This window comes from Sciurus carolinensis, chromosome 16, assembly GCF_902686445.1.
Source record: "Sciurus carolinensis chromosome 16, mSciCar1.2, whole genome shotgun sequence".
Lineage (NCBI taxonomy): Eukaryota > Metazoa > Chordata > Mammalia > Rodentia > Sciuridae > Sciurus > Sciurus carolinensis.
Genome location: NC_062228.1, coordinates 16,954,254 through 16,978,818, shown reverse-complemented (window position 1 = coordinate 16,978,818; position 24,565 = coordinate 16,954,254). Strand labels below are relative to the sequence as shown.

Below are 24,565 nucleotides of genomic sequence, written 5' to 3'. Positions count from 1 at the left end.
GTGAATAAATGAGTTTTAGTGAGTATGAGGAAGAACCCAGGAAAAAAAAGTCGATGTCATATTGTGTTTAAAAACATTGACCAATGTGTACTTTGCCATTCCTGTACTTTCTTAGGTTTTCCCATTTGCCAATACAGAAGGAATATTTTGGCATGTATTCTGAAGTATTAGTAGAGGTTATATTATAGCTTTATTAGATGATGTAAAAGTTAAACCGGGTATTATATACATGGCCAAGAAATTGTGGGTATCCAGTAAGTCCTGTATCTTAAGTATTTATGAGCTTTTTGTTGTTTTTTTGCTTTGATTTATTTTGTAGTTGTAGATGGACAGCATGCCTTTATTTTACTTGTTTATTTTTATTTGGTGCCGAGGCTTGAACCCAGTGCCTCACACACAGGAGGCAAGCACTCTTCCATTGAGCTACAGCCCCATTTATGAGCTTTTAAAATATTAATTTGGGGTAAATTGTAGAATCACCTTCTTCTTATGACTTGCATTTGGTGGCAATCATAAATTTCCCCTAAAATTGTATTTTTATAGATGGCAGAGTCAAACTCTTGCTTTTGAGGTCTGCTCTCTATTTATCCTTTTGGTGGAGTGTAATCATAAGGATTATTTTTGGTGAGAAAATGTACTGTTTCTTTTTTGTTCAGGGAGTCAAATGCTGATATGTAGAATGAAAACCTTGTAAGAGAGGATAGTGAGTTATATTACTGATTTCCTTCTCATTATTACTAGTTGAGAAGTAGATCGTTTTGATATGGTAATGTTTTATTTTAAATAGGTGGTAGGGTGGAGGAAACCATGATATAGAAAAGGCAATCACATTACTCTCAAGATAGGAAACCTGAGTAGGTTGAGGCTCATTTGATAGTAAGTGGTGCTGTGACTGCTCAAACAGTAACATAAATAAGGGGGGTGTTGTCTGAAGCTGTCCTGGTGATTCAAGGGAGTAGATGCAGCAGACTTGGCGGTAAGCCTGCCTTCTAAAACTGAATCCAAGTCATCAAATTTGCCCAGGCATGCCATATGAGGTTCAAATAACAGAATTTAAGAGGAGTGAGTTTGTTCTGGGAAGCTTAGAAGAATCGCAAGCAGGAGCAAGCCTTTTTTTAGGAGCCATCATTTTAAGTCAAACATAGATGGTCTGCATATATTTTAACATTTCAGGTAATTTCCTATATTTATATTGGATGACTCTCACCTGTTTGAATTTGACGAACTTTTGTAAAGAGGAAGAGTCGGAGCTGTAAGATTTGAGTAGTATTGCTTACCAACAGCTGACATTTTGTTTGAACTGTTCTAGAATCCTAATATACTGGAGAAGTAGCTTGAAGGTTTCATTTTCCTACAAAGTGTATACTTGCATTATGTTTTATGTTCTAGCAGCAGATGAGAGTTTTAACATCTAAAATATATATATTAATGTCTCAAAATTTTGTATTACTTAATTTTGGGTTAAATTTTCATCAGCTTTTACTGTTTAATTAAAAATAAATAAGAATTATGTGAACTCTGAAATTGGGTGAATTCCAGATTCTTTTTTTTTTTTTTTTTTTTTTTTGGGTACTGGGGATTGAACCCAGGGGCACTTAACCCCTGAGCTACATCCCCAGCCCTTTTTTTTTTTATTTTGAAACAAGGTATTGCTAAGTTAATTAGGGCCTCACTAAGTTGTTGAGGCCAGCTTTGAATTTGCAATTCTCCTGCCTCAGCCTCCCTTGTCACTGGGATTACAGGTGTGTGCCACCATGCCTGGCTTATCAGATTCTTTTCTCATAACTTTTTTTTCAATAATGTTGACTTTTATCACATAGAAATATTTCTAAAAGTATTTTTCCCATCAAAGTAATCATTGACTAGAACACTTTAGTGGAATGTGTGAGTTGTACTCAAATATAAATACATTTCAATATTGTTTTATGAAAATCTTACAGTTAGGCTTGGTAAATATAGCATTCAGGAAAAAATATGTTATTTAGAAATAATTGAAGCTAGACAGTGGGTATATGGGGATCCACTTGTAATCAGTGTCATGTGCCATGAATATGTAATTACAAATCCCACTATTATGTATAATTGTACATCAATTAAAATGAGGAAAATTATAATAGTCTCTGTCCTTTGTATATGTTTTCAGGTTTACATAAAAAAAGCTTTAAAATGACACTCAGAAGTTCTTCAAGCTCTTTAAGGTTGCTAGGTTAGGATAGGAAAATTGTTCACTTTTAAAAATAATACTTTGAAGTTAATAGGATTTGCTGTTGCATGTAATTTTAAAAACTTAAATTTTTGCTGTACTGGAAATTGAACCAGGGGTACTCTACCCTGGAGATACATCCCCAGCCCTTTTTATTTTTTATTTTTTAGTTTAGAGAGGGTCTTCCTAAGTTGTCTAGGCTGGCCTTGAACTTGTGATCCTCCTGCATTAGCCTTCTGAGTAGCTGGGATTGCAGGCACATGCCACTGTGCCTGGCTAAGTAAAGCTCATTTAACAAATTAAGAAAAATTGGTGGTATGCCTGATTTACAAAATTCATTTTTCCCCTTGATTTTGTAGTGTTAGCAGTGGGATGGTGAAGTTAATGGTGTACATAAATAAAAAGTTAATTGATCTTATGACGTGACTTATTTATCCATTTATCAATTTTTGCTATGCTGGGTCTCAAACCTAGGGCCTCTTGTATGCTAGGCTCTGAGCTACATTTCCTAGCCCCCGTGATATACTTTTGCAAGGTATTTTGTGTTTGAAATTATTTTCTAGTTAACTATTTGGGATCAGAAAAGTTTACTTGTTGTTTAGCAATTTAAGAGATTACTTAAAACATTTAAATGTTTGAACATGTCACTTGTATTCATCAGTCTGATGTTTAAGTATTATCAGTTCACTTGCACTTTTGAATTAATGATGAAATGAAGCTAGAGAGGTTCCTCTTAATTTTAAAGACTACATTTTTAATCTTCTGTAAAATCGATAGAGATGTATTTACAAAGATAATAGACAAATTCTTCAGATTTGTGAACATGCCAAAGCAAACAAGGTCTGAAATTTATATCAAATTTTTGCCATTTGTTCTTGGTGCAGTATCACACAGCTGTAATTCTAAGCTTCTCTGGAGGCCAGCACAGGAGGATTGCAAAAGTTCCAAGCCAACCTGGGCAACTTTATTGAGACCCTGTCTCAAAATAAAATTTAAAAAAAGAGAAAAAAGCAGCTAGGAATATAGCTCAGTGGTGGAGTGCTCCAATACTGCAAAACAAAACAAACAGCAACAGAAAAACCCCAACCATTAGTAAGATCATATTGAACACTAAAGAATACAAATTTTAACCCTGTCATTTATATAAGGAAAGTCTTTGGGGAAAATTATACAAAGTTTCATCTAAATGTTACCTTTTTTATTGCACTGTAAGAGATTTAAAGGAACTTGATACTTCCTCTGCTTGGTATTTCCACTTCTTTATAGTTTTTACTTCCTTTCAGTAAAGGTTGTCAGTAAAAATAACATTCAAGAAAAAAAGGACAAATGTTAAAGCTAAATGACAGGTGTATGGCATTATTCTACTATATTTTAGTTATGTTTGAAAGCTTTTTTGGAGGGGGTTACTGGGGACTGAACTCAGGGACACTCGGCTGCTGAGCTACATCTCCAGATCTATTTTGTATTTTATTTAGAGACAGGGTCTCACTGAGTTGCTTAGCACCTTGCTTTTGCTGAGGCTGACTTTGAACTGGCAATCCTCCTGCCTCAGCCTCTCCAGCCGCTGGGATAACAGGCCTATGCCACCACACCCACTGAAAATTTTTGTAATACAAAGTTTTGAATCCTTTTTGGCCCTGATCCAAGTAAGAAATACTTCTTTTGAACTATACAAGTCCTAGAAGAAAAAGTAGGATCAACACTCCACTATATAGGCACAGGCAACAACTTTCTCAATAGGACTCCTAAAATTCAGGAGATAATGCCAACAGTTAATAAATAGAATGGCGTCAAATTAAAAAGCTTCTGCATAGCAAAGGAAACAATTAGGAATGTGAAGAGAACCTACAAATGGGAAAAAAATCTTTGCCTAGCTATTATTTGGACAGAGGATTGGTATTTAGAATATATAAAGTACCCAAAAAGCTTTATGCAAAAAAAAAAAAAATAATAATAATCCAATTAATAATCCAAAAAAATCAGTTGATCCAGTTAATTCAGCAGACTGCTCAAAAGAAGAAATACAAATGGCCAACAAATACATGAAAAAATGTTTAGGATCATTAGCAATTAGGGAAATGTAAGTCAAAACTTACTCTGAGGTTTCAACTCACACCAGTCTGTAACCATCATCAAGAATACAAATAATAAATGCCAGAGAGAATATGGAGAAAAAGGAACACTTTTACACTGTTGGTGGGATTGTAAATTAGTACAATCACTATGAAAATCAGTGTGGAGATTATTCAAAAGACTAGATATGGAACCCCCATATGACCCAGCTATAACATTCCTTGGAATTTAACCTTAAGAATTAAAGTTGTCATACTACAGTGATACATGCATACCCATGTTTAGAGCAGTACAGTTCACAATAGCCAAACTATGGAACCAGCCTAGGTTTCTATTAAAGGGTGAATGAATTTTAAAAATGTGGTATATATATATCTATATAATGGAGTTTTATTCAGCTACAAAGAAAAGTGAAATTATGGCATTTACAGGAAAATGGATAGAACTAAAAACCTTATGTTAAGCAAAATAAGTCAAACCCAGAAGGTTAAGGATCCTGTGTTTTCTGTTATATAAGGAAGTTAGAGAGGAAAAAGGAAAAGAAAGGTGCAGTGGATCTCATGGAAATCAAAGGGAGACTAGTAGAGGAAAGGGACCAAGGGGTGGGAGGTGGGAGGGATGGGGGAAGTGCTGAGGAGTGATATTGGCCAAATTATATTGTTACATGGTGTTCATATGTAAATATGTAACAACAAATCCCATTATTATGTACAACTGTAATGCACCAATAAATGTAAAAGGAAAAAAATAACAGAATTTGGAAAAGAAAAAAAAATACTTACTGTGTGGTAGTGGTGGTTGAATCCCAGGGATGTTGAACCACTGACCTATTTCCCTAGCTGTTTGTTATTTATATATTTTATTCATTCATTCATTCATTTATTCATTCATTCTGTAGTACTGGGGATTGAAGCTGGGATGCTCCTTTTTATTTTGAAATGGGGATCTGAATTGCTTAGACTGGCCTTGAATTCAGAATCATTCTTCCTTAGCCTCCTAAATCACTAGGATTATAGACCTGTGCCACAGTGCCTGGCCCCTCTTTTTTATTTCTTCAGACAGTCCTGCTGAATTGCTTGAATTTGTAATCCTGCCTCAGCCTCCCAAATTGCTGGGATATTAGATATGTGCCATTGTGCCATACTCCAGAAACACTTTTTTTGTGACAAGGATTGAACCACTGAGCCACATACCCAACCCTTTTTTATATTTTATATAGAGACAGGGTCCGACTGAGTTACTTAGGGCCTTGCTAAGTTGCTTAGGCTGGCTTTGAACTCTAGATCCTCCTGCATCAACCTCCCAAGCTGCTGGGATCACAGGCCTGTGACACTCCATTCCTCCCCAAAATACTTCTGTTTCAATGCAGCACACTTTTTTTTGTTTTGTTTTGTTTTTTTGGCAGTACTAGAAATTGAACTTGGGGTGTTCTACCACCAGATTACATCCCCAGCCCTTTTTGTTTTTTGTTTTGAGACAGAGTCTTCCTAAATTGCCCAGACTAGCCTGGAATTTGTGATCCTCCTGCATGGGACTTCTGGGTTGCTGGGATTACAGGCATGTTGGTTATTGCATCCAGCCAGTGTACTTTTTTATATTCATAAAATGATGTTTAACTTTAACTCTGTGACATTACATTGACATTTTCATTATATTAAAAATTGTCATAGCTCACATACTACCTTCATAGATCACATACTACCTTCAGTGTGATAAACAGATCCCTTGCCAGGAGTGGAGTGGCATGTCTGTAATTCCACCTGCGCAGGATTGCAAGTTTGAGTCCAGCCTGGGCAATTTATCGAGATCCTGTTCTGAAATTGAATTAAAAGAAAAAAGACTATGTATGTAGCTCAGCAGTAGAGTGCTTGCTCATCACACACACAAAAATAATAATAATAAATGAACGAAAATACCCTCAGAACCAGAACTCTAAGAAATAGTTTCATAGTTCTGATTAAAACTGTTAGGGCTAGGGCTGGGGTTGTGACTCAGTGGTAGAGCGCTTGCCTAGCACGTGTGAGGCACTGGGTTCAATTCTCAGCTCCACATATAAATAAATGAATAAAATAAAGGTCAAAAAAAACACATTTAAAAAAACCTGTTAGGGCATTACAATGCATAAACTAGTCAGGTGCAGTGGCACATGCCTTTAATCCCACCTACTTGGGAGACTGAGGCAGAAAGATGGCAAGTTTGAGGCCAGCCTGGGCAACTTAGTGAGACCCTGCCTCACAATTAAAAAAAAAAAAGGGGGGGTTGGGGGAGGCAGGGTGCTACAGATATAGTCGAGAAGTAGAAAGCTTTAGGTTTGATTCCTAGTATGGAGTTGGGTAAGATGTATAAACCAGTAAAAACTACTAACGCATAATTTTTTTTCTTTTGCTATGGTGCCCTGGTTTTTTAAAAAGTTGATTTAGTTTATTGCTGTCTTTTTATGTGAGTTGATTGGTAAATTTTGTCACTTCTCAAAAGTGACTTGTGTCTCCCTCTTTCTTTTTGTCCTATGGCCAAAGTTAGTGTCTTGGTCACCTTCCATTTGGATTTGTGTGGTTTTCTTTTTATATTTTGGGGGGGGAGGGGTTTACAGGGCTTTGAACTCAGGGACATTTGACCACTGAGCCACATCTCCAGCCCTATTTTGTGTTCTGTTTAGAGACAGTGTCTCACTGAGTTGCTTAGCACCTTGCTTTTGCTGAGTCTGACTTTGAACTTGTTGATCCTCCTGTCTCAGCCTCCTCAGCAGTTGGGATTACAGGTGTGCGCCACCACACTTGACTTCTCTTTATATTTTATTCACCTGAATTCAGGGTTGTTTGTTGTTTTGTTTTGCTTTGTTTCTTTTTGTTTTTGATGGGGGAGATTCTGAGTATTGAACCTAGTGGTGCTGTACTACTGAGTTAGGTCCCCAGCCCTTTTTATTTTTTATTTTGAAATAGGATTTTGCTAGGTTGTCCAGGCTGACCTCAAATTTGTAATCCTTCTGCCTATGCCTCTTGAGTTGTTAGGGTTATCAGCATGTGCTCCTTGCTTCGACCAAATATAGTTTTGAAAGTCACCTCTAAAGTTATCTTCGATTTCTGCTCCTTTTTGTCTGTGACTGTCCTCAAAGGTCATGGTCATTGGTTCATTAAATTAACATCAAGCTCATCACTTTAATTTTATTTTTGTCACTTTCTAGACCCAGAGTTCTATACTCATTTGAACTGCCTGGGATATCCATGTTTTATGTTTTATAGCCTTTCCTTATTAGAGATCATTAAGAGACATTTTGATGTCACTGTGAGCAACATCTAGATTCATTTCTATTGTTATTTGTGTGACATTGCAAAAAGGCACAGAATAGCATCTGACTATTTTAGTCCTTTCATTTCATGGGAAGAAACTGAAGTTCACACTGACTTACCAAATTGAACAGTTTAACTAGTTAATGTCAAAACGAAGACCTAGGACATCTAACTTTCAAATCTTTGCTCTTCAGTAAATTGCTTAATCTATGATTGAAAATTCTGGAGTTGTTTTTATAAAGCCTATCATTTTGATCACTTTTGTGACTTTTTTTGCATATGTTGTGTTAGAGAAATACTAAATCCAGTATTATTGAGAACATATTATGTGCAAGTATTTTTATATGCATTATCCCTAAGACTCATGATAACCTAGAGAGGTAGGCATTATTTTATTTTTATATGTGAAGAAACAAATAGACAAAGACTTGATCATTTAGAAAGTGGAATAGTTGGAATTTGGGCCTTGGTTTTTTAGCTTAAGTCTTGGACTCTGCTATGCCTGCTTTGCCTCTGGACTTTGCAGAGAGTATAAATATAGATATAATTTATCCCCCTCCCCTTGGGGAAAGCAAGACTCATGGTGAACACATGGAATCAAACATATCTTAGCTAGGACTTATAAGTTACATGTGTTCCTGTGACTAGATTTTTGCTTTTGTCTCGAAATAGGCACTTGAGGTATGCTGCTTACAAAATTTTAAAATGGTAGTAGTGATATAGCCAGACCAATAGACTTGCACCATCCAATGGTACTGCACCCATTATATGTGTTAGACCCAAATTTGTCTCTTAGGTCCTTTTCTCTTTTTTTCCATGTGTATCTGTAGATTTAAGAGGTGTTATTGTTTTAGGGTTTGTTTTTTGGGTGCCGGGCATTGAACCCAGGACCTTTTACAACCTAAACTAGCACTTCCAGGACTCAAGTGCACTCCCAGCCTATTTTAGGCTTTAGGGGAGATTACTAATAAGGAGGATTTGGTTCTTTTTGGCAACCCCTTTCAGCTCCCATGTTATCCTGATGTTCTGCTTTGCAGTTCTTTTTGGTAGTTGGACTGAACCCCAGGGGCACTTTACTACTGAACTACATCCCCAGCCCTTTTATTTTAATTTTTTTAAATTTTGAGACAGGGTCTTGCTAAGTTGGTAAAAGTCTCACTGTTACTGATACTGACCTGGATCTTGTGATCCTCCTGCCTCAGCTCTTGAGTCAATGGGTTACAGGCATGTGCCACTATGCCTGACTTGCAGGCTTTATAATACCTGCCACCTGCCATAACTCCTCTCCCCTGCACTCTGCCACTTAGCTACACTCCCAGCCCTAAAATTTAAAGCATTTTCAGATTTGTCATCAAAGTTGTGCTGAACCTAATGAGGAAAAGTTTTAGAATTTTAAAAATGCTCTATTGGGGGATGTAGGTCATTTGTTTTTTCAAGGTTTATATTTTGCTTTCACATGTTAAAAAAATGAGTTCTATTTATTTGAATTTAGAATGCATGTAAAACTGTACTGCCTTTTATAGCCACCAACATTGATGCACATTTTTTTCCTTGATATTTTGATCAATTTATCTTCTGCCATTTATTCTTTTTCACTATACTGGGATTTGAACCTGCAGCCTCCTACATGGTAATCATGTGCTGTACCACTGAGCTACATCCCCAAATCTTTATTTATTTTTGTTTTGAGACAGGGTCTCACAGAATTGTGCAGTCTGGCATTAACTTTTGATGCTCTGACCTCAGCCTCCCAAGTAGCTGGTAATAGTCTGAATTAAGTGCAGGCACCACCATACTGGGCTACCTGCCTTTTATTCTTATCTCCCAAGATCAGTAGTATCTTTTGAACTTTTCCTACTTTTCTCTGTTTTATACATAACATACCCCATTGTCTGGCTTCACCAGAACTTTCCTTTTCTGTCCCAAAGCAAGAAGGACTTTTTGTTGCGTGGTTGGTTACCTTGTAAATGTTGGCTTGATCACTGTTTTAGAACTTTCGTTGACTTTTTATTATCTGATTTCTGCTTAAAAGAAATTGAAAATACTTTTCATTTTCTAGTTTAAACATATGCAAAATAATTATATTTTGGGTTGATATTTGTGGTGGGAGGGAAGGAAAGAGACATAGATATTGGCCTCACATGGCACTTTGCTTTTAAGAATGTGGAAGAATTTTTCCAGAAGGGCTCAGCAAAATTAACCTTATATTTAATTGACCAAAATTGGGTTATATTCCCTTTCTTAAATTAGTCACTGATAAAGTTGGAAGGAATTATTCTTAGCCAAGTAGGACTATCCCTTGACCTGATTGATGTGATTGGCTTCGCATGGAGCACCTGCTTCATAGAAGAGGAATGAGTACATAGATGAAAAACTTTTAAGGAGATAAAAGGGAAAATGGATGCAGTGAGGTGGTTACCCCAAGAACCTTCTGACTTACTAACTACATTATGCTGGATCTGAGGAACTTTAAAAATGTATATGTGACTTTTACTGTTCGTTACCTTTTCTGATCCTTGCTTTTTCTCCTGCTTTGTCAGCATTCTTGAGATGAGCTTTGAGATGATATGAGATGATAGAGATGCAGAAAAAGAGAGGAAAACATGACTACTGATCATGTATTGTCAGGTTTCTTTGACCAGTGAACTAGGTGTCTGCTGGGCCGGAGATGTGGGGAAATAGATTCATATTCTTCGTGTGTGATTTGAGTGCAATCAGATGGTTATACAGCTGTACAGAATCTTACAGGGCTACCTCATAAAAACCAGTCTCTTTGCTTTTCGTTTTTCTGGTGGGGTTAGGGATTGAATCCAGGGCTTCATCCATGCTAGGCAAGCACTCTACCTTTTAATTTTACTAATCTATATATTTATGATGATGGTGATGATTAGTGGTACTAGGATTGAACCAAGGAACTGACACATGCTAAGCAAGTGCTACATTTCCACTTTTTTTTCCTTAAAATTTATTTTGAGATAGGGTCATGCTAAGTTGCCTAGGCCAGCATCAAACTTTCGATCTTCCTGCTTTATCCTTCCCAGTAATGAATTATAGGCATGCACCACCATGCTCAGCTACTAAAGTGTTTTGAAAATGCTTTTTAAAATGTCTTATGTTACTCTGGCTAGTTCGAAAGGAACTAGCTTTTGTTAAAACGAAAAAATAGAAGACTATGCATTGGACACAGAAGCACTGGATGATATCTTGGAGTAACTAAGCTGAAAGGGACCTCACAATTCCTTCCATTAGGTGGATATACTAAACTATTCAATCTTTAATAAAATTTTGTTGTGTCAGTATTATTATGTGACAAATATTGGGAAAACAAATTTAATGTTATTTAGTTTATTGAAATGGACATAAATAAATATAGCAATATTAATGTAGTAAGTATAGAGAAGGTCCTCTGAGAACATAATGACAAAGAGCTTAACTTTGAGAGGTAAGAGTGTTTTTTGTTTGGTTGGTTTTTTTCTTTTTAGTTCTTTTTTGTAGTTGTAGATGAACAGAATGCCTTTATTTTATTTGTTATTTGGTGCTAAGGATCAAACCCAGTGCCCCACACACTCAGGACTAGTGCTCTGCCACTGAGCCACAACCCCTGCCCCAAGAGGGTGCTTTTGAGCCAAATCCAAAAGGGTGAGTTCACCAGAGAGATAAAAGAGTTCCTGCATTTCAGGTTGATTGATTACCATGCCCAGAGACACAGATTAAAGAACATGGTTCAAGAACATTTGGAAATTACCATGCCCAGAGACAGGTTAAGGAACACGGTTAAAGAACATTTGGAAAAGTGGAAGATCAGGATTCTGGAGTATCCAGATGTGATTGGAGAAGGAAGCCCTATCATGCTATATTGAGGAGTTTGGATTTTAGTTTGAAGACATCAGGGAGCCATTGAAGAATTCCAAACTGGACAGAAATGTCATATTTATAGCTCAGATCGCTGCTGCTCTGTGGGGAGTGAATTGAGGAAAGTAGGAATGGAGGTGGGAACAAATGTATCTGACAAACAAAAAGGGTAGAGTAGCAGAGATGCCAAGGTGGAAATAGAACTGAGATAGATTTAGAGGAAATAAACTAATAGGGTATGGTATCAATTGTATAAGGAGAGGAAGGATAGGATGATTTCTTTTACTAACTTGAGTCAATTGTGGTAGAAGAATCAGGTTTGAAGTTGGGGAGTGGAAGAGAGAATTTGGTTTAATAAAATGTGCTAATAAGCAGCATGAAAATTCTGTCAAAATAGAGGTGAACAAGACACATATGGCCCTTGCCCTCCATGGAACTTACAGTCTAGTAATTATTTGTGAAACAGGTGTTAGGAAAATAAAGGTATTGAATGCTAGGAGAACATGTAGTCATGTGTATGTCTGGTTAGAGGTGTTTTTAGATTTGTTAGGCAATTGGAAATAAAAGTTTAGGACTCAGAAGATAATTTTTCACAGAAGATATAAATGATATTTGAAATCATGGGCATGAGTGAAGTCATTGCAGGAGGGTATAGATTAGAATGGGAAAAGAAGACTGATAACAGAGTCCTGGAAACAACAATATTTGATGACAAGAGAACCCTGAGGAAGTGTCAGAGAGTTAAGATAGACAACCAAATCTGGCGTGGTGGCACATGCCTATAATTCCAATAACTCAGGAGACTGAGGCAGAAGGATCACAAGTTTGAGGCTAGCCTCAGCAGTTAGTGAGGCCCTGTCTCAAAATTAAATATAAAATAGAGAGTGGGGATGATGTAGCTCAGGGGTAAAATGCCCCTGGGTTCAATCCTTGGTACAAAAAAGAAAAGACAACCAAGAGAAAACTGAATACTGTACTGAACAAAAGCCAAGGTAGAAGAGGTTTTTAGCTATTTATTGTTAAAACAGCTTTATGTAAGTGTATTTGACATAAAGTACAAGTATTTATATAATCGTGTGTGTATATGTGGTGCTGGCAATTGCACCAAGAGCTTTGCTCTACCACTGAGCCACATCCCCTACCCAGTTTTAGGTTTTTTGTTTTGTTTTGTTTCTGCGCTGCTGGGGATTGAACCCAGGGCCTTGTGTTTGCGAGGCAAGCACTCTACCAACTGAGCTATCTCCCCAGCCCCAGGTATAGGTTTTGATGTGTGTATAGACCCATGAAACTAACCACGTTCAAGATAGTGAACATATCCAAAAGATTTCTTGTTTTCCTTTGTAATCATTTTCTCCCATTCCCTTCTTCCCCTTTTTCAGGTAACTACTAATCACAGATGTTATGTAAATGGGATCATAGTGTGTTTTTGTGTATGTGTGTGGGGGGGGTTGACTTCTTAATCATTATTTTGAGATTTATACTTGTTATTAATTATTATTTTGAGATTTATACTTGTTATTGAGAATAAAAATAGATAATTTATTTTTATTAGAGTAGTTTCCATTATGTGTGTATACTACAATTTGTTTGGGCTTCTGGATTGTTTCAGGTTTTGACTGTTACAAACAAAACTGTTATGAATGTTCATCTGTAAGTCTTTGTATGGACACATATTAGGAATGTATATCCTTTTACATTTTCGCTAGCTGCAGAATTACATATTTTCACATCCTCACCAACGTTTGGTTTGATCTGTCTTTGTAGGTTTAGTCCTTCTAACAGATGTTTAGTAGTATCTCCTTTTGGTTTTAATTTATATATTCCTGATGAGTAAAGCTTTGGAATATCTTTTCATATGCTTATTTGTCATCTGAATATCTTTTTTGGTGAAGTATCAGTTCAAGTCTTTTGCCCATTTTAAAAAGGTTTTGGGAATTGGGGTGTGGCTCAGTAGTAGAACACTTGCTTAGCATGTATGAGGCCAGTGGTTTGATTCCCAGCACTATGAAAATAAAATAAAATTATAAAATAAAAAAAGTGCTTTAAATTTTGAAATAATTATAGATCCACAGGAAATTGAAAATATATATATATATATATATATATATGGGGATGTTCTGGGTACTCAGTACTGTTTCTCCCATTGTTAGCATTTTACATAACTATAGGATAGTATGAAGACCAGGAAATTGACATTGGTGCAGTTTACTGAGATGTCACCAGTTATATGTTCGTTCTCTCTCTCTCTCTCTCTCTCTGTAGTTCTGTGCAGTTTTGTTACATGTATAGATTCATGTAACCATTACCACCATCAAGATATGGATCCGCTCTCTTATTACAAGGTTCAATCTCACTGACCTCTTTATAGCCGCACCCACTCCTTCCCTCCCCATCCTTATCTGGAATTCCTAGCAATCACTAAGCTATTCCTACCTCTGTAATTTTATTTCAAGAATGTATTATATAAATTGTCATAGAGTATGCAACATGTTAAATTGGACTTTTTTCACTCATTTTTGGCAGTTCTTCCAAGTTGTTGAGTTTATTAATAGTTTGTTCTTTTGTATTGCTGAGTAGCATTCCATGATGCGGATGTACTACGGTTTGCTTAATGCTTTACCCATTGAAGGGCTTTTGGGTTATTTCCAATTTTTTTTTTTTTTTTTTTTTTTGCGGTACTGGGGATCGAACTCAGGGCCTTGTGCTTACAAGGCAAGCACTCTACCAGCTGAGCTGTCTCCCCAGCCCTCCAATTATTGACTATAGAATTGCTGTGAATATTTGAGCACAGTTTTTTTGTTTGAATACAAGTTCTCATTTTTCTGCTATAAATGATCAAAAGTACAGTTGCCTTCTGACCTCCAATATGTGAGTTTAATTTTATAAGTGACTGCCACACTTTTACATTCCTACTAGTTGTGAATGACTTATCCACCATTTGGAATTTGATCACTTTTTTTAGTTACTCTGATGAATGTATAGTGGTATCTCATTGTGTCTTTCATTTATATTTTTCTTTTTTGTTTTTGCTCTTTCAGCCATTTATTTTTATTTACAGTTTGTGTTCAATGCAGATCATTTCCATAACATGAGAAGTTACTATGAATCAAAGTATAAATACTCAAACACAATATACAATCCAAATAGATGTACAGCATTCAGGTTTGAAGCAAAGGGTTGTGTTCATTCACACACAGTAGCTTTAGATGTTCGATCTGGTTGTTTCCACATAGGTTTCTTTTTTTTTTTTTAATTTTTTTAGATGTTGATAGACCTTTATTTTATTCATTTATTTATTTGTGGTGCTGAGACTCAATCTCAGTGCCCTACACATGCTAGGCAAGCGCTCTACCACTGAGCCACAACCCAGCTCCCATGTAGGTTTCTAAAGATGAGAAAAAATGATTTGGGTTACCAAGACTGCTGTGGCCATATTAGATATTGAACATAAGCATCAGTGTGTGACCATGTGAATAAAAGATTTCAGGGAGTGTCTTTTTAAAAAGATTTCTGTGTATCAAGGTAGTTGTAAAAGATTTAGAGGATCAAGACTGCTTTTAAGCTTAGGATCAAGTTCTAACTATCTAAAAATATTGACTGATAACAGAAAGTGTTCCAAGTGTGGCTGTTCTGATTCATAGTTTTAAAAAAAGTATTTACGGAAAAAGTATAAAAGTTTTTGTGTGGGCTGGGGATATAGCTCAGTTGGTAGAGTGTTTGCTTTGCAAGCACAAGGCCCTGGGTTCAGTCCCCAGCACCGCAGGGGGGAATGAAAGTTTTTGTGAATTTATATGCAAGGTAGCTTCCAGTCTTCACTTCCCAAATGCTTGATTTATAGTTTTGGCTTCTTCACATAGTTACCTTCCTAATTTCAAGATTTGCCATTTTACCTTCAAAAAAATTGGCCCATTTTTTTTCTTTCTTTTTTTTTTTTTTTTTTGCTGTTCTGTGGATTGAACCCAGGGCCTTGTACTTGTGAGGCAAGCACTCTACCAACTGAGCTATATCCCCAACCCCAAAACTGACCAATTTTAAATTGTGGAAAGAATTCAACAAATGCAGAAATAAAAAGCAGCATCTTGAAATTAGTTGAGGTCAATGTAGTTTTACTCTTTGGAATCTGTTTAACTAAGGAAATCTGGCACTCTTATTGAATGAAAGCAAGAGATGGGAGATGCCTACCATTTGACTTTGAGAGGATAAGCAAGGTTTACTCATGATGCCCTGATTTGGGGTAAATTTCAGTCATTGCCCTAACATATGTCAATTTTTTCCCCCTGAGGGCCTTTCACATGTTCAACAAGTGCTCTGCCACTGCGCTAAATCCCCAATCCCCACATGTCAATTTGCACATTAAAGTTCAAACATAATGTCAAGTCCAAAAACCATAAAGGAAAGAGTTCAGTTCCCAAGGGAACAGAAATAGCTTAACAATGTGAAACTATCTAGAATATATCAGCATTAAATTAGTACTGCTGAAACAGTACATTGAGGATTTTCAGTAACTTTTTTTTTTTTTGGGTGGTGCTGGGAATTGAACTTAGGGCCTTGTGTATGCTAGGCAAACACTCTACCAACTGAACTATTTTCCCAGCCTTACAGTAACATCTGAAAGTTCCTTCTAATGTACATATAAATAGAATAATCATGGAAGCTTTTTATATTACCTGTTTTTTGGCCTTACGTATTTCATGAACCAAATGAAAACTGAAATCTCTATTTCACATTCCATCCTTTATCTCTACATAAAAATGTATTCTTGTTTTCAAGGTAGAGTTTTAATAGCCATATTTCTTATGCCTCATTCAAGGAAATCATGTCTCAGTTTTGGACATTATCTCTTTTTATCCTGTGTGTGAAACTTAAGCAGATTTAATATTAGCATTCATCACTGGTGAAATCCTTCACATTTCCTTCACACCAGTCAATTTGGAATTCTCAATGTTTTGTCTGCTAATAAAATCACAAGTGGAATTGGTTGATTTGATGTAGACATGCTTCTTCCTTGACATACTGGACTCCCAGTCACCATTTGGATTGAGTTTAGAAGATGGGGAAGTAGAGACATTTCTTAGCCTGAGTCTCTAAGAGATGTAGAAGAGAAAGTGAGATCACAAGGAGACTGGCTGTTGACTGCAAGGCCCTGCCACCTGCCTTGGGTGTAGCATTAGTTGAATTGGGGGCAGCAGAGGTACTCTTTGAGGAGTTACTTGAAAGTTATTCAAGATGTTTGGCTTGAATAAATCTGTGTGGGTAGGATCAGTGCCAGAAGCAGCAGCACCAGCCACAGCCTGGACACCATTGAGCGGCATGTGTCACTGGATGCTAGATGCATGGATATAGGGTGACTCCAAGAGGGCACAGGCACGGTCTCATATATTTCTAATGACTAATATTGTTGAGCATTATTTTTGATTTTTGCCATCTGTATATCATTTTGGTCTTGTATCTGTTCAGGTCTTTGTCCCTTTCTAAAATTGAGTTGTTTGGGCTGGGGTTGTGGCTCAGTGGTAGAGTGCTGCATGTGAGGCACTGGGTTCGATCCTCAGCACCACATAAAAAAATAGAGTAATTTTTAAAATTCTGTCTTATCTCATTAAAATTTTTTTCTTATTGTTGAGTTTTATGAGTTAATTTTTCTTTTTAGACACAAGTGCTTTATCAGATATATTCTTTGTAAAGAGTTTCTCTCAATCTGTGGCTTGTCTTTTCATTCTCTTAATATCTTTTGTAGAAGTTTTAAATTTTGATGACTTTGATTTATCAATTTGTTCTTTTATGGGTTATACACTTGGTATTCTATCTAAGAATTCTTTGCCTAATTCAGACTCACAGGTTTTCTTTTCGAGATTCATATGCATTTAGGACTATGATCAGTTTGGGGTTAATTTTTATGTATGATATGAGAGATGGAGCTAGGTTTATTCTTTTTACACATAGATACCTAATTTTTTCAGACCCATTTATGAAAAGACTATTCTTTCTCCATTAATTAATTAATGCATTAATTTTACCATTGATTAAAAATTAGGTTAATGGGACTGGGGTTGTGGCTCAGTGGTAGAGCACTTGCCTAGCTTGTGTGAGGCACTGGGTTTGATTCTCAGCACTGCATATAAATAAAAGAATAAAAGTAAAGGTCTATAATAAAATAATTTATAAATAATTATTATATAATAATTATAGTAAAATAATTTAAAAAAATAGGTGAATGTACATGTTTGAGTTTAATTTTGGATCATTTGTTCTGTTCCATTAAGCTGTGTTTCTTCCTTTAGTGATAGTACACTGTCATGATTACTGTACAGATAATGTGACTCATCCAACTTTGTTCTTTATCAAATTGTTTTGGCTATTCTCCCCCCTTACACCTCTCTTCCTCTCTCTCTTTTCCCCCTCTCCCCTTCTTCCTCCCTCTTTTTTTTTTTTTTTTTTTCTCTGTACTAGTGATTGAGCTCAGTGGTGCTCTACTACTGAGCTACATCCCCTGCCCTTTTTATTTTGAGACAACGTCTTGTTAAAATGCTGAGGCTGGCCTTAAAGTTGTCCTCCTGCCTCAGCCTCCTGAGTAGCTGGAATTACAGGTATGTACCACCATGTCTGGCAACCTACTGGAATTTTGATTGGGATTGTGTTAAATCTGTAGACAAGTTTTGGGAGAGTGGCTATCTTAATGATAATTGTATCTTCTATCCTATAAGTAAGACCTCTGTTATTGTTATTGTTGTTACTGTTATTATTATTGCTGGTGGTTGAACCCTTGCAGAAGCTAGGCAGGTGCTCTACCACTGAGCTATATACTCAGACCTCTTCATTTTTTATTATTTAATCATTATTTCCTATAATTTTTTTCAGCAAACATTTTAAAATTTTAAATGTAAAAGTTTTATACATATTTTATCAGATTTACCCCCAATAAATATTACCCCTATATAATATTTTTGGTGCTATTATAAGTACTACTGTAAGCATTCATGTAAAAATTGGTGTGTGGGCATGTACATTTTCATTTCTCTTGGGTATGTACCTAAGAATGAAATTGCTGGATCATATTTTAGTTATTTTTAACTGTTGACAATCCTACAAACTTTTCCACAACAGTTTTATGTCCCACCAGTCCTATGTGGGTTCCAGTTTTTCCATATCCTTGCCTTTACTTGTTATTACCTGTTTTTTGGTATCGTACTGTGATTGGTTTGCATTTTCTTTTTTTTTTTTTTTTTTTTTTTTTTTTCAACTCTGGAAATTTTATTCTGAGCTACAAATACTCATTTAAACAATACTAGGGTAATCATCATATAAATGTACATTTTTTTACCTTTGTATCACTCCCCAACACTTTCCCCCTCCCTCCGCAACACCCACCCCTTTGGTTCCTTTCCTCTACTAATCTCCCTTTGATTTTCATGAGCTCCACCCCCACTTTTCTTTTCCTTTTCCTTTCTAGCTTCTGCTTATGAGAGAAAACATATGACCCTTAACCTTCTGAGTTCAACTTATTTGACTTAACATAATGTCCTCAAGTTCCCTCCATTTTCCTGCAAATGACATAGTTTGATTTTTCTTTATGGCCGAATACAGCTCCATTGTGTATATATACATTTTCTTTATCCATTCATCTGTGAGTGGACATCTAGGCTGGTTCCATGGTTTGACCATTGTGAATTGTGCTGCTGTAGACATGGGTATGCATGTATCACTATAGTAAGATGACTAATTCTTCGGGATAGGGACTGAGAAGTGGTATAGCTGGGTTATATGGTAGTTCCATGCCTAGTCTTTTGAGGAAACGCCATACTGATTTTCATAATGGTTGTACTAATTTACAGTTCCACCAACAGTATAAAAGTGTTTCTTTTTATCCACATTCTTTCTAGCATTTATTTATTTGTATTTTTGATGACTGCCATTCTGACTGGTAGAAGATGAAATCTCAGTGTAGTTTTGCTTTGTATTTTTCTTTTCTTTCTTTTTTTTCTTTTTTTTTTTTTTTTTTTTGCGGTAGTGGGGATTTGAACCCAGGGCCTTGTGCCTTGCAAGGCAAGCACTCAACCAACTGAGCTATATCCCCAGCCCTTGCTTTGTAATTTTCTAATTGCTAATGATGAACATTTTTTCATGTATTTTTTGGTCATTTGTATTTCTTCTTTTTAGAAGTGTCTTTTTAATTCATTTGCCCCTTTATTAATTGGATTATTTGATTTTTGGGGTTAAGTTTTTTGAGTTCTTTATGTATTCTAGATATTAATTCTCTGTAACTAGCAAAGATTTTTATCCCATTCTGTAGGTTCTCTCTTCACATTCCCAGTTGTTTCCTTTGCTGTGCAGAAGCTTGTTAATTTGATGCTATCCCATTTATTAATTCTTGACATTGTTTCCTGAGGTTTAGGGGTTCTGTTGAGAAAGTCATTGCCTGGGCCTACATGCTGAAGTGTTGACTCCAAGTTACTGTACTTCAATTTAAAATATTTTCATAGGCATACGTATAGTAACAATCAAAACTTAACAATTGTGAAGGATTAACCATAAATACATTTTTATTTAAAAATTCCTTCAGATTACGTCTATAAACATCTCCAACTAACATTGATTTAGGGTGCTAATATATCTTTTTTTTTTTTTTTTTTTTTTTTTTTTTTTTTTTTTTATTGTGAACAAATGGGATACATGTTCTTTCACTGTTTGTACATAGAGTAAAGGCATACCATTTGTGTAATCATACGTTTACATAGGGTGATGTTGGTTGATTCATTCTGTTATTTTTTTCCCCTTCCCCCCACCCCTCCCATCCCTCTTTTCCCTCTATACAGTCCTTCCTTCCCCCATTCTTGCCCCCCTCCCTAACCCTCACTCTAACCCTAGAACTAACCCCTCCCACACCCCATTATGTATCATCATCCACTTATCAGCGAGATCATTCTTCCTTTGGTTTTTTGAGATTGGCTTATCTCACTTAGCATGATATTCTCCAATTTCGTCCATTTGCTTGCAAATGCAATAATTTTATCATTCTTTATGGCTGAGTAATATTCCATTGAATATATATGCCACAGTTTCTTTATCCATTCATCAACTGAAGGGCATCTAGGTTGGTTCCACAATCTGGCTATGGTGAATTGAGCAGCAATGAACATTGATGTGGCTGTATCTCTGTAGTATGCTGATTTTAAGTCCTTTGGGTATAGGCCAAGGAGTGGGATAGCTGGGTCAAATGGTAGTTCCATTCCAAGTTTTTTAAGGAATCTCCATACTGCCTTCCAGAGTGGTTGCACTAATTTGCAACCCCACCAGCAATGTATGAGTGTACCTTTTTCCCCACATCCTCGCCAACACCTGTTGTTGCTTGTGTTCTTGATAATCGCCATTCTGATTGGGGTGAGATGGAATCTTAGGGTGGTTTTGATTTGCATTTCTTTTATTACTAGAGATGTTGAACATTTTTCCATATGTTTGTTGATTGTTTGTAGTTCTTCTTCTGTGAAGTGTCTGTTCATTTCCTTAGACCATTTGTCGATTGGATTATTTGTAGTCTTGGTGTTGAGTTTTTTGAGTTCTTTATAGATTCTGGAGATTAGTGCTCTATCTGAAGTATGATTGGCAAAGATTTTCTCCCACTCTGTAGGCTCTTTCTTCACATTGCTGATAGTTTCCTTTGCTGAGAGAAAGCTTTTTAGTTTGAATCTATCCCAGTTGTTGATTCTTACTTTTATTTCTTGTGCTATGGGAGTCCTGTTGAGAAAGTCTGGTCCTAAGCCGACATGTTGAAGATCTGGACCTACATTTTCTTCTATAAGATGCAGGGTCTCTGGTCTGATTCCGAGGTCCTTAATCCATTTTGAGTTTAGTTTTGTGCACGGTGAGAGATATGGGTTTATTTTCATTTTGTTGCATATGGATTTCCAATTTTCCCAGCACCATTTATTGAAGAGGCTATCTTTTCTCCATTGCATATTTTTGGCCCCTTTGTCTAGTATGAGGAAATTATATTTGTTTGGGTTTGTGTCCGTGTCTTCTATTCTGTACCATTGATCTACCTGTCTATTTTGGTACCAATACCATGCCGTTTTTGTTACTATTGCTTTGTAGTAAAGTTGAAGTTCAGGTAGGTATCGTACTGTGATTGGTTTGCATTTTCTTAACAGCTAATGATGCTGAACATTTTCTTGTGCTTATTGGTTATTTGTATATTTCCCTTGGATAAATATCTAGTCAAGTCATTTGTCCATTTTTAAATTGGGTATCTTTTTTATTGAGTTGTAAGAGTTCTTTCTATATTCCAGGCATTAAACACTTATCAGATATATCTAGAATATATGTCATAAGAGTTTTCTTTCATCCTGTAAGTTGTCTTTTTATCCTTCTTTTCTTATCTTTCTTTCCTTCTTCCCTTCTTTATATATATATATATATATTTTTTTTTTTTTTTTTTTTTTTTTTAAATAGTGCTGGGGATTGAACACAGGGCCTCACCCATTCTACACAAGTACTCTGTCACTGAGCTACATCCCCAGTCCCCTTTTTGCTTTTTTAGTGGTGTCCTTTGATGCACAGAAACTTTTAATTTGTTCTTTAGTTACTGAGGGTCAAACCCAGGGCCTCTATACATGCTAAATACTCATTCTACCATAAGCCATCCCCTCCCAAAGCTTTTAATTTTGATAAATGTATAGAGTTTTTTATCTGTCACTCTGATTTTATTTTGAGACAGAGTCTCTAAGTTGCTGAGTCTGATTTTGAACTTGTTATCCTCCTGCCTCCTACCATGCCCAGCACCATACTTAATTTATCTGACTGATGAAAGATATCATGTTTCTTTTCAATATGTGGCAGTTTTGAATGAATCTGCTATAAACAATTCATACAGGTTTTTGTGTGATCATAAGTTTTCAGTTCATTTGATCTCATAGAACCATGTTTTAGTTTCTCTGATGCTTTTCCCTTTTGTTTTTTATATTATTTTTCTTTTTTTATTCATCAAAATAATTTTTATTTCCTAACACTTGGTAAACATGTTCATCTTGAGTCATTCACACATGACTTCCAGACCACCACTGCTTTGATATTTAAGAGGGTACTAAAAGTTATCTTAGTCGAAATTCAAAAAATGCTTTTAGACAGATAATGTTCTGAATATATTGGATTGGTCACAGCAGAATTTGCTTTAGCTAGGTAAATTCTGTAAATTTAAAGCTACTACTTTTGCATCTAATACTTCCAGAAAAGTATGGTACCTTTTACAAATGGGCGTCACCCGTACGTAGGGGCCATGTTGATTGTCTCTGTTGTTTCATTTGTAGTACATGTGCTGCTGAAATGAGCACTGCATTTATTTTCTGCTTTGGCCTTCATTTTTGCCTTTCTTAGAAGAGAATTTTAACAAGGGTAGTAGCTTGTGATCTCTCCCACTTGGAAGGCTGAGGCTGGAGGAGCATAAGTTCAAGGCTGGCCTCAGAAACTGAGCAAGATCTCGCTTTAAAAAAAAAAAAAAAAAAAAAAAAAAAGGCTGGTGATATAACCCAGTGGTAGAACACTTTTGGGTTCAATCCCCAGTACTGAAAAAAAAGGAAGAAAGAATGTGTGGTAGTTCACACCTGTAATTCCAGTGGCTCAGGAGGCTGAGGCAGGAGGATCACAAGCTCCAAGCAACTTAGGTCCTCAGCAACTTAGTGAGATCCTGTCTCAAAATGAAAAGGACTCAGGGACTGGGATTGTAGTTCAGTGATAGAGTGTTTGTCTAGCACGAGTAAGGCACCTGTTTTGATCCTCAGCACCACATGAAAATAAATAAACAAAATTAAGATATTGTGTCAAAAAAATACCAGTGTTAAAAAAAAATAAAAATAAAAAGGGCTGGGAATGTTGCTCAGTGGTTAAGCACCTCAGGGTTCAATTCCCAGTACCCAAAACAAGGAAGAGTGGTTTATCTCTAGTGCCTTAGTGAACTTAGTACAAATAAGGGCTGAAAAAAATTTACATTGGGTTTAGTGATTCAGGTAATTATGGCTATTATTAAGATTTGTTTCTTTGAAAAGATGTGATCCGAAGCTAGATATAATAGAAATGAGTACTTTTGTGAATGTCTACATTCATTCTTGTCACAATATGTTGTTGTTCTTCCCCACTCTCTGCTCATCCCCCTCCTCTTGCTTCTTTTTTCAGGATAGGGATCTAACCCAGGGGAGCCTAGTGCATGCTATGTTCTTGAGTGAAAAAAATTTCCTTTGCTTAATGAAATTTGGGTATAAATTAGTTCATCTTTTTCATCCTTTTTTTTTGGGGGGGGGTGCTGGGGATTGAACCCAGGACCTTGTGCTTACAAGGCAAGCACTCTACCGACTGAGCTATCTCCCAGCCCCTTCATCCTTCTTTATTGCATTTTGTACTCTGACTCTGTTGATCTAGTCGTTGAAATATAATTTTCCCATTTTCAGTTACTATCATTTTTTTGGTTACGTTATTTTCCTTTCTAAGTTTCTGACGCACTTTGAGTTTAGACAGTTGATAGCTTGTTAACTCTCTTTTTCTTACAACATGCTATTTCTTAATTTTAATTATTACAGTTCTGATGCCTACTTCTTGATGCTTAGTTTGTAACCTGTTCCTTCCTCCCAGTCTTTTAGTTTCTTCTCTGTCCTTTGTGTTCTAAAATTTCATGATGATGTGTCAGTCAGTATGGATCTGTTCTAGTCCATTATGCTGGACACTGAATGATACGTTATTTCTTTTTCATTTTCTATTGTCTTCTGTAACTCCCAATTTTCAGAAATAGATTCTGATATTTTTTATCCTATTTTCGGTTTGTTTCTTGGCTTACCTCTTTTGGGAGGTTTCAGTTTCATCTTTCAGTTTGTCCTGGAATCCTCCATTTATAAGACTCAAGTAAAATAGTGTATTTACATTATTTGCATAATAAACATTTTAGGGGTTCTTATTTAATCTTTTAAAGTAAGCACATAATCTTATTTCAGGGTTGCAATATCTTTTCTTTCTGAGGATATTGAGTACAGATTTTGTTTTTAGCTTATTACAAAGGCTTTTCCCTTTGCATTTCTTTTGCTTTCCTTTATCCCTGTTTTTAATGTTGACCATTTATTTATTGATTTATTTATACAGGACTGGGGATTGAACCCCTGTGCACTTAACCACTGAG

General features: G+C 36.1%; 1 protein-coding gene and 1 non-coding gene across 2 annotated transcripts in view; one reads left to right on the top strand and one right to left on the bottom strand.

Annotated features, from left to right (window-relative positions):
* Nucleotides 1-24,565, top strand: part of Nfatc3 (nuclear factor of activated T cells 3) — a 107,155-nt gene that overhangs the window by 6,119 nt on the left and 76,471 nt on the right.
* Nucleotides 22,632-22,736, bottom strand: LOC124967682 (U6 spliceosomal RNA). Its single transcript, XR_007105600.1, has one exon. It is a non-coding gene; the product is annotated as a U6 spliceosomal RNA (small nuclear RNA).